This window comes from Lissotriton vulgaris, unplaced genomic scaffold (genome assembly GCF_964263255.1).
Source record: "Lissotriton vulgaris unplaced genomic scaffold, aLisVul1.2 SCAFFOLD_635, whole genome shotgun sequence".
Classification (NCBI taxonomy): domain Eukaryota; kingdom Metazoa; phylum Chordata; class Amphibia; order Caudata; family Salamandridae; genus Lissotriton; species Lissotriton vulgaris.
In genome coordinates, this window is record NW_028249110.1 from 619797 (window position 1) to 629763 (window position 9967).

The window sequence follows — 9967 nt, forward strand, 5'->3', positions numbered from 1 at the left end:
AGGAATGATGCAAGTTCCCCCGTTTCCTGGTGGCCAATTTAGGATATAATCAACGGCCCGAGGGTCTCTAAAATTGACCACCACTAGATAGGTGTGGGCGGAAAATCCGTTCCGCTCGCGGATTTTGCGGATTTTCGGGAAATCCGCAATCCGCGAGATTTGCGAATTTCCCGCAAAATCCGCAAATCCGCGAGCAGCGGATTTTGCTCGCGCTGCTCGCACTGTTAGCGTGAGTTCGCGCCCCGCGAATAAGTGCGAAATTGCAGAAATACGATCTTGGCAAAACTGAAAGTAACTACTTACCAGGTTCAAAAGTTCAGGCACATCATTAGTAGCCATTTCCTGTAGGGCTTCCTGAGGGGCCCCTCCAGAGTTCAGTTGCCAGTTGAAACTATTATGTGACCCTGCTCTGAACCTCAGAATAGTTACACATATGCCACAAAGGTCCTGAATTACAGCTAAGGGAGACAAGCAGGAGCCAGGCTGGAAGTTAAAATCCATTAATCAGCCCCTAATTCATTATTGTCAGTTGGGGCAGGGCAGGTGTTGTAACTAATTTTGCAACAATGAAAGCACTTAGCAAGTGCAAAAGATCACTAATCAGGGCGCACTAAGGAAGCAGGTGCCAGCTAAAAAAATATTCTGTGACACATTAATCAGCCCCAAATTAATTCAGGTCACTTGAGGCAGGGAAGGTGTGCTTTGCTTTGCCGAAAATAATGTACACTGGACAACCAGAGGGTGTAGTGATGAAACAGAGGGTGGCATGGGTGGGCCAGAGGGTGGCATGAGTAGTCAGAGAGTGGCAGTGGTGACAGAGAGTGGCAGTGATGAAGAAGAGTGTCCCAAACAGGCTGGACACGTAGAAACAACAAGTTCGCAAAACTTGCGACCCGACAGGTAAGTTCGCAAATTGCGAAATTGTAAAAACCCTCGCGAACTGGCAGAAACACGGGCGAACACAAAAAAAAAAAAAATCCGCAAATTCGCGGGAATTCGCGGATTTTGCGGATTGCGAATCCGCAAATCCGCAAAATTCGCGGATTGCCAATCCGCAAAATCCGCTCATGCTTACCACTAGATCCCCCTCCATATTTTTAGTTCTACTCCCCAGCCAGTTAATCCGTCTAACATGGACTATATCTCCATCTATGTTGGGCGCTATCGGCCTATACGTCCTTAACTAATGAATAATTTTATTCTTAAGGTCAACATATCCCTCCTTCTAATTTTCTGCTAGCTGAGGGACCCCTGTTAGGACCACCACAAAGGGTACTGCTTCAGGGGGAATCTCCACTTGTGGCACCTTTTTGCGTGGCATTCTATTATTACTAGTTTCCCCTTGTACATCCTGGTTGTTGCTTACCGGGACCTTAGGAATAGATTTATTTGAGGTGCCACCCGATTCAACTACTGGTGTCTTTACATGTTTAGGAGGCAGTGGGTTTTCGGAGGGAAGGTCAGCTCTACACTGGGGCTGAATAGTTTGCTTGGCCGACTGAGCTGGGGCAGGTGGGTTCTTTTGGACAGAGGTAGGGGGGGGGCCTTATCGGGGGTGTAGGATGCACCACCCCACTCCCCTGGGTTTTTGACAGAGTGGCCATACTAGTTATAGCTGCTTCCAATATGGTAAGTCTGATTTCCATCTTTTTGATAGACTCATTGATTGGTACAAGGAGAGATCTCAACAAAAACTCCAAGTTTCCTATCAATGTGGGGGGAGGTAAAGTATCAGCTGCTGTATCTCTAATATTACTGTCAGAAACTACCACCTGCATGGCTACTTCAGGTAAAGTACAAATCAATGATGGTACTACTGCTGGTGTAGAATCCCGAACCTCTGCTGGGGTAATCTCAATTGAAATGGGGGTTTTTGCCCTTTTACCAAACTCAGTATGCGGGGTTTTTGCTTTACCTGGGGCCTCCCTAAGTTTTCTCCTTTTTTTACTAGGTGATGGGCGATGAATCTGAGCCGCGGTAGAGGCTTAAGTTTCTGTTTCCTAGGTTTAGGTGTGGCCCTAATGCGACTGGGACTAGGGGTAGGAGAAACTATTGTGATATTATCCACAGGCAGACAAGGTGTGGATACAAAATCACGGAACAATAGTGGGACGCCTTCTAGACTAGCATTGTCCTCACTCAAGTCTACTGAACCTCCTTCCCGGGTCATAACAAGCAAGGAGCTATCCGTGAGGGGTCTATGCTTCATGCTCTCAACAGAGCGACGGTGCTCTGCCCTACGCTCTGCTAGAATAGAGTCCTTTTCGCCCTTACTCTTCTTCTGAAAATAGTTCTCCAATGACCCATTGCGTAATCTACCTTTTTTTCCAGGGGTATCCTCCTCTGTCGTCATATCCGACGAAGCAGGTCAGGGGCCACTGGGCAGCAGATGTTAGGGAGGTGGCCCAGCCCGGCCTCCTCTGGCCTACGAGGGCCTTAGAGGGCCCGCCCTTGTCCCGGGCTTCTCCCGGCGAGCTCCTGCGCGCTCCCGCGCAGCGGTATTCGCACGTTATTTTATGGCTGTTATGGTGATGGACGGGTTGTCGGGGGCGGGGCGGGGAGGGAGAGCAGCCCAGGTGGAACGGGCGGGGTTACTGGGACTCCTGGGAAATGTAGTCCCAGCCCTCTTGCTCGCAGCCCTCAGCCCCTGTTTTACCCCAGCAGCAGCTAACAGCCCACAAAGGAGAGCGCCCCTCTGCGAAGCGGGACCCGCGCAGCGGGTTCCGCGAGGCGTTGGTGGAGATGCAAGGAGTCCACGGGCAATCCAAACAGCAAGGCAGGTTTGTCAAGGTGTCCCACGAAGTGCAGGGCAGGCCGGTATTTGATCACCCGGTCGTTGGGGGCGGGGCGGGGAGGGAGAGCAGCCCAGGTGGAACGGGCGGGGTTACTGGGACTCCTGGGAAATGTAGTCCCAGCCCTCTTGCTCGCAGCCCTCAGCCCCTGTTTTACCCCAGCAGCAGCTAACAGCCCACAAAGGAGAGCGCCCCTCCGCGAGGCGTTGGTGGAGATGCAAGGAGTCCACGGGCAATCCAAACAGCAAGGCAGGTTTGTCAAGGTGTCCCACGAAGTGCAGGGTAGGCCAGTATTTGATCACCCGGTCGTTGGGGGCGGGGCGGGGAGGGAGAGCAGCCCAGGTGGAACGGGCGGGGTTACTGGGACTCCTGGGAAATATAGTCCCAGCCCTCTTGCTCGCAGCCCTCAGCCCCTGTTTTACCCCAGCAGCAGCTAACAGCGCACAAAGGAGAGCGCCCCTCTGCGAAGCGAGACCCGCGCAGCGGGTTCCGCGAGGCGTTGGTGGAGATGCAAGGAGTCCACGGGCAATCCAAACAGCAAGGCAGGTTTGTCAAGGTGTCCCACGAAGTGCAGGGCAGGCCGGTATTTGATCACCCGGTCGTTGGGGGCGGGGCGGGGAGGGAGAGCAGCCCAGGTGGAACGGGCGGGGTTACTGGGACTCCTGGGAAATGTAGTCCCAGCCCTCTTGCTCGCAGCCCTCAGCCCCTGTTTTACCCCAGCAGCAGCTAACAGCCCACAAAGGAGAGCGCCCCTCTGCGAAGCGGGACCCGCGCAGCGGGTTCCGCGAGGCGTTGGTGGAGATGCAAGGAGTCCACGGGCAATCCAAACAGCAAGGCAGGTTTGTCAAGGTGTCAGTATAAAAGTCAGGTGAATCATAATTGGGGCCGTACACATTCATGACCATAAAATCATGTCCTTTACCCATACACCTGGACAACACAAACCTCCCCTCCGGGTCGGCACTCAGTAGCGAGAGTTGCAATTTGGACTTAGGATTCACCCATGTCAGGACCCCCCTAGAGTGTGTTGTGAAACCCGCATGTGTGATATTGCCTAGCAGCCCCCTTTAAGAGAGCATCTTACTCGTATCGGGCAAGTGCGTTTCCTGCAGTAACGCCAGGTCTACCTGGTGCCTCTGCAGGTAGTGTAGCACTTTGCGTAGCTTTCGATAATCATTGAGCCCCTTAACGTTCCAGGTCATGGTCAAGGACTCGGTTTCCCCCACCGAGCTTCCGAGATGCTCTTCAGCCATACTCACAGTGGTGCCCTATCTCATGTATCCTCTTTGGCTGTCTCTGAGACCCCACATCGCACAGAGTCTTAACAGGGTTGGCACAAGTATGTAAGGCTATTTCCACCTTGTATAGAGTTGCACATATGACATCGCTAATCGGACCCGCAGACATGTGATATCTGTCCCGTTGAGCAGGAACCTGTACACCAGCGAACAAACCACTTAGAGCACCCAGCCAGAGCAAAACAACCATCGGCGTCAGAGCTTTCCTCAATTCACCTGGAGCCCACCCACCATGAATGAACAGCAACAGAACTCCCCTTCACCCCCTCCTCCCACAGCCGACCACCCCCAACCTGGTCAGACCGAGTCCCCTACCCCCCCCCCTCCTCCCCGCCAAGCATCCAAAACCAATCCCCAAACAGGGCCCAATATGGACCAAAAGTGCTGACAGCGCTAGGGCAGAGGTCGCCAAACAAATCCTGTTGTCCTGCTCCTCCAGTTTGGCTCTACGAAAGTGTATCACAAATCTGCCCTTGCACCATCACCCTTCCCGTCTGTGCTGACAGTGGCCATTTGATGTTCCTAACAGCTAGATAATGGAGTCCCCTCTCGCCCCTTGCCACACAAAGGCTCAGCACTGGTCTATTCCGGTCGTAGAGACACCACGCATCATGCTGTTCTCAAGTCTTATAAGTGTCAAACATTGCACCCTCTCAGCAGCGCTGAAACAGCATGTAAAGATCTCACCCAGCATAGTTCCTGTCACCTTCTCCTCCAGCCATCACAAGGGCGCAGTGTAGCACCAGCCAACACTCTGAAGGACCTGCAGCTCGGTCCACCAGGTTGAAGTCCACCGCCGACCCTTACATCGCCGAACTGTCCACCTAGTCCTGTTCATCGAGGTCGTTGTTGCGGTCTGGCTCCCCAGCCTGGCTCCTCGGGCTGCCCCGCCGTTCCTTGGCCCACACCTTCAGTGATTTCTGCAGTTCTTTAGGGTCCGTGAAAAAATGCGAGTGCCCCTGACTGTTGATACGCAACCTCTCCGGGTACAAGATTGCGTAGTCCAGTCCGAGATCCCGGAGCTGTTGTTTGTACGGGGCGAAGTGCCTTCTCTCTTCCTGCACTTTCGCTGTAAAGTCCGGGTACAGTGATATGTCCATTCCCTCGTACTGCAGCTTCCCTTTCTCCCGAGCCGTTTTCAGTGCCGCGTCTCTGTCCCTGTAATTTAGCAATTTCGCAATGATCGGCCTGGGGTTGGCACCCGGGCGTGGGCGCGGTCCTAGTGTGCGGTGCGCGCGTTCCACTATAAACATCGGTGAAAAGATGCCTTCTCCCAGGAGGGTGACTAGGAGTTTTTCAACGAACAGCTCCATGTTACCCGTTTGGGTTGTTTCGGCCACACCAGTAATGCGAATGTTCGAGTGCCGCGAACGCGCTTCCAAATCCTCAGACTTGTCCTGGATGACCTGCAGCAGTCTGCTGAATTGTTTGCGGTCTCTGTCCCATTCCGTTTGGGCCTCCTCAGCTTCAGTTAAACGCCATCACCGACATGCCTTCTTGTAGCCCCTTTTCCATGGTCGTCAGCATGTCCTTGATCTACGCACACAGTGAGTCCCCCGGCTCTCCGCCACGTGGCTCCGGCTCCTTCTGCCGGCGTTGACCAAATGATAATTTGGTCTGCATTCTATCTCCTTTACCCATGACTTCTCCACTAGGACTGGACAGTCCTGCACCCCGGTAACTTCACAGGCTGCTTCTTCCTCGGGGGACTGCTATTCGACTCGCTCTCCGTCGGGCCTCGGCCGGCTCTCAGTGGAGTGTGGGTCCCCACACCCAGGACTCGCACCCCTCGGCCTGTGTCTCTGCGCCAACAGGCGCCTGCACACTTGGGCCTGTAGACAGGTAACAGCACACGTGTCAAAAAAGCAGAGGGGAGCCGCCGGTGCCACCGTCACTGTGCCCCCAAATAAACTTCTCTGTGCACCATCATTCACCAGCCGCTTCCTTAGAGCTTCCGTGCCACTCCGGCACTAAGCCCTTCGTGCCACGAGGCTGGGCAGGCCGCAGTTCACTCCACTGGGGGGCCGTAGCTGTCACTGCCGCATTTTAATTAGGGCCCCAGCGCCGGGGGTCGCATGTGTCCAGAAAGCACCTCCAAGCCGCTCCCCGCCGAGCCCCCCCCAACTGCACACCTTACTTCTCGCTCATTGAGTGGAGATTACAAGTGGGACTCCCTCGCCGCCCCAGATGTCCGGGCGCTTGCAGGCTCTGCACCCACGTCCTCTCTCCCGGTCTCCGAGTGCTGTTTAAAGGTATTGCTGGGCTCTCTGTCTGCCGCAAACGCCTCCACCCGTCTTCCGATTGCTATGCCGGCATCCAGATGCGGTATCGGGGTTACTCTCCCGAACTTCCGGTGCTCCCCGGGCGCCGGTCCTGTCACCACCAGCACGCAGGGCCACGCAGAGCAGATCGCCACACAGGAAAGACCGGTGTCTGCGGCCTAGTCCGGCGTCAGCAGGAGGCACCTGTCTCCGTCGGTTTTTGGTGGCGTCTCGGGCTGCAATCACCACTGGAGTAGGAGCGGGGGTCCGCAGGTGACTCCCGAGGCTTTCAGTGCTCGGCCACGTCAGGAAAAGGATCGATTTCAGGATTAATTCTCGGTGATGGTGAGGAGCCTCGCAGTTATGCGTCCACCATCGACGCTGGCAAGCTCCGCCCCCATTCTGTTGTGTTTCTCTCCCAATAACAATGTATTCATTTTGCCCCCCAATTGACAAGAAAAGAGCTTTTCTTTTACCTCTCCCTGTTCAGAGCAAAGTTAGTACATAGAAATATCAGTTGCATCCATAGTTGTTTTTGTGTTAATAATAGTGTAGGAATACCCTGCCCCATGGACAAAAAGTATCCTGTGTATTCCAAGGATTATACAACACTAGCTTCCCTTGTGAACATGCTTATTATGTTGGCTCCTCACACAGGAGAGCATCGGAGGACACAACGTGATAATATAGTTGCTCAGATTGGTGTAACTCCGATTCAGTTCTCCAATCCTCAATAATGCATTTGGTGATTCTTATCCTACGAAAGAATGTGTATATTAGGCCGAGGCCTTTCATAATAGTTAGTATGATAAGTTTGTTTTGTATCCCACTGTATTTTCAGCCTCATCCACGAATTGTGCCGATCCTCAGTTATAATATGTGGCATGACAAATGTTATGTTACTATAGTTTTTTGTTATGTTATGTTATGTTACTATAGTTTTATATAACGCAAATCTTCACTGGTCTCTAAGCGCTTTTAAAGAAAAAGGAACACAACAAATAGCCACCAGTAGACCGCCCACGACCACCCAGACGATTTGAAGTATAGATGTTATATTTTTAAACAGGTGGGTCTTTAACGCCTTTCTGGAGGACAGTAGCACTGGCTCCCCTTGCAAGGTTGCCAGTAACTCATTCCAGATGTGCGGAAGGAGGACTGAGAGAGCTCTACCACCCTTTGATTTAAGGTTAAATCTCAGTGGAGTTAGTTTACAGGCTTTGGAGGAGTGCAAGGCTCTGCCCGGGATGTACTTTCTCAGACGGTCTTTAATATATTTAGGGGTTTCTCCATAAATGGCTTTATGGGCTATACAGAGACACTTGACCTGCCCTCGATGTTCGATGGGCAGCCAGTGAAGCTTCTGTAGAAGGGGCGTCGCTCGTATTCTCCTCGGTAGGGAGAAGATCAGCCTGGCCGCATCATTCTGAACCACTTGCAGTTTCCTAAGGAGCTTCCACGGAAGACCCAAATAGAGAGTGTTACCATAGTCCAGCCGTGAGATGACTGTGGCGAACACAATGGATTGCAGTGTCGAAACAGAAAGAATAGGTACAAGTTTCCGGAGTTGCCTAAGTAGGCCTATACAAGATCCCACCACCGCGGAAACTTGAGGGGCCATGGACAGATCTGCATCAATTTTTAGTCCTAAACTTTTTACTACTCTTCCAGGAGTTGCTACCTCTCCTAATTCGGGGGGCCAGTAAAGCTCACACCAGGGGCTATCTTGTGTAGTGATGATGAACACCTCAGTTTTATCTGGGTTAACCTTCAGGAGGTTGTTTGCAATCCAGTTAACGGTGAATCTAAGAAGATTCTTTACTGAGTCCTGCGCCTGGCTAGTCTTATCAAGTTAGACTAACAATTGAGTATCATCCGCATAGTTAAAAACTTGACAGTTTCTATGCATGAGTTCCCCCACTAGAGGTTGTAGATAAATATTAAATAGAAGAGGAGATCCCTGGGGTACGCCACAGATCACGGGACTAGCAGCGGATAGTTGATTTCCCATTTGCACTCTCTGAATCCGGCCAGTTAAGAAGGATTTAAGCCATTTAAATGCTTGCCCCGTTATTCCCAGTTTCGATACACGGTTCAGCAGGATGGCATGGCTGACCGTATCAAATGCTGCTGACAGATCTAAGAGAATCAGGGCACAAGGCAGTTTGTTATCGGCCCTGATTCTCAGATCATCAACAACAGAGGCCATTACCAGCTCCCTGCTGTGCTGTGATCGAAAACCTGCCTGTCTGGGGTGGAGAAGTCCATGTTCCTCCAAGTAGCTGGCCAGAGTATTCAGGCCCTGCTTTTCCAGGATCTTTGCTAGAAAAGGGAGTTGGGAAATGGGCCTGTAGACTCTTGTATACACTGTCTCCCAGTTTGTTGCATTTACTGCATAGGTATATTAACTGGTCAGGAAAGGACATATATACAGTACAGGTGCTGAGATCGTGTCTCAGAAGGAGATAGACGGATTGTTGGGCATTGATGTAACTCTGTCTTAAGTCAATATGTCTTTTATAGTTTCCTTGCTTCATATAATGACCATTTGAAGAGTTATTGATACAGTTTGACTATGACACAGTGTTGAAGAACATAGTAGTACACCAAGGATATACACCTAGATCAGCTGAAAAGGAGGGTGCCTTACATCTAGAAGAATATATGCATGTTGGTATACCTGTGTTGTCTTGTTTCCTTTTTTCCATGTATTTTGGATAGCAATAAAGATTTTAGCAACACTGCTAAAAGGAGTGTCTGTTAGATTTAAAATTCCCTTCCCTATGATGCCTCTGCCGTGCTGTTTTAGGTTGGCAGTGTGTGGCTAAAATAAATGCATGTGTACTCACAGTATGCAGCCCACTGAGTTATCCTCGCAGCATGTAAGCTTTAGTTGGCCAGTGTGCATCTATTTTTTATTTTGCAATCCATATTAGACTGTGCCTGGGTTAGGCCTCAGTGCTCATATTGCTTGCCTCAGCAGAACACTTTTTTTTATTATTTCTCCTGCTGTCCAAGGCTGTTTCCTTGACTTGCTAATGAATAAGGTACCCTGCCATCACATGACTAGCTGAATGTGTAGCTTCTGCCCCCAACTTAGGAGATGGGGAGTACCCAGCACTGTGGCCTTGTATCCCTGAGAAAAAGTTTCCCATCTGGCATGTGTTAGCTTGTCTCTCTGTCCTTCATTGTTCAGGTCCAGCTCAAGCCAGTACTTTTCAACAGTGGGTGGGGTTGGAGATGGCTGGGAAGCCTTTTTTACCTACTGTATCCTGTTGGGAAGTCAGTCCCTCTCTCCAGCCATCTCAGGGTGCAGGCTATGACCGGCTCATCTGCAGAGAATATGGTAATAAATGCTTGTTTGTATTTTCTACTGTCTGACCGACTCTTCATTTGGGAAGGCATAGCAGGTGGTTGGATGTGTACAACCCACGCTTCACTTTTATGAGACATGCCCTGGAGAAATTTGGCCTGGGATTCAGGGACTGAGTGGCCTTGTTATACACTGAGCCTGAGGCTAGGCAGGTGTTAACGGAACTATTTCAGGAACCTGGCCGATGCAAAGAGGGACCAGGCAGGGATGTCCCCTTTCCCCCTTATTGTTTGCCCTTATTCT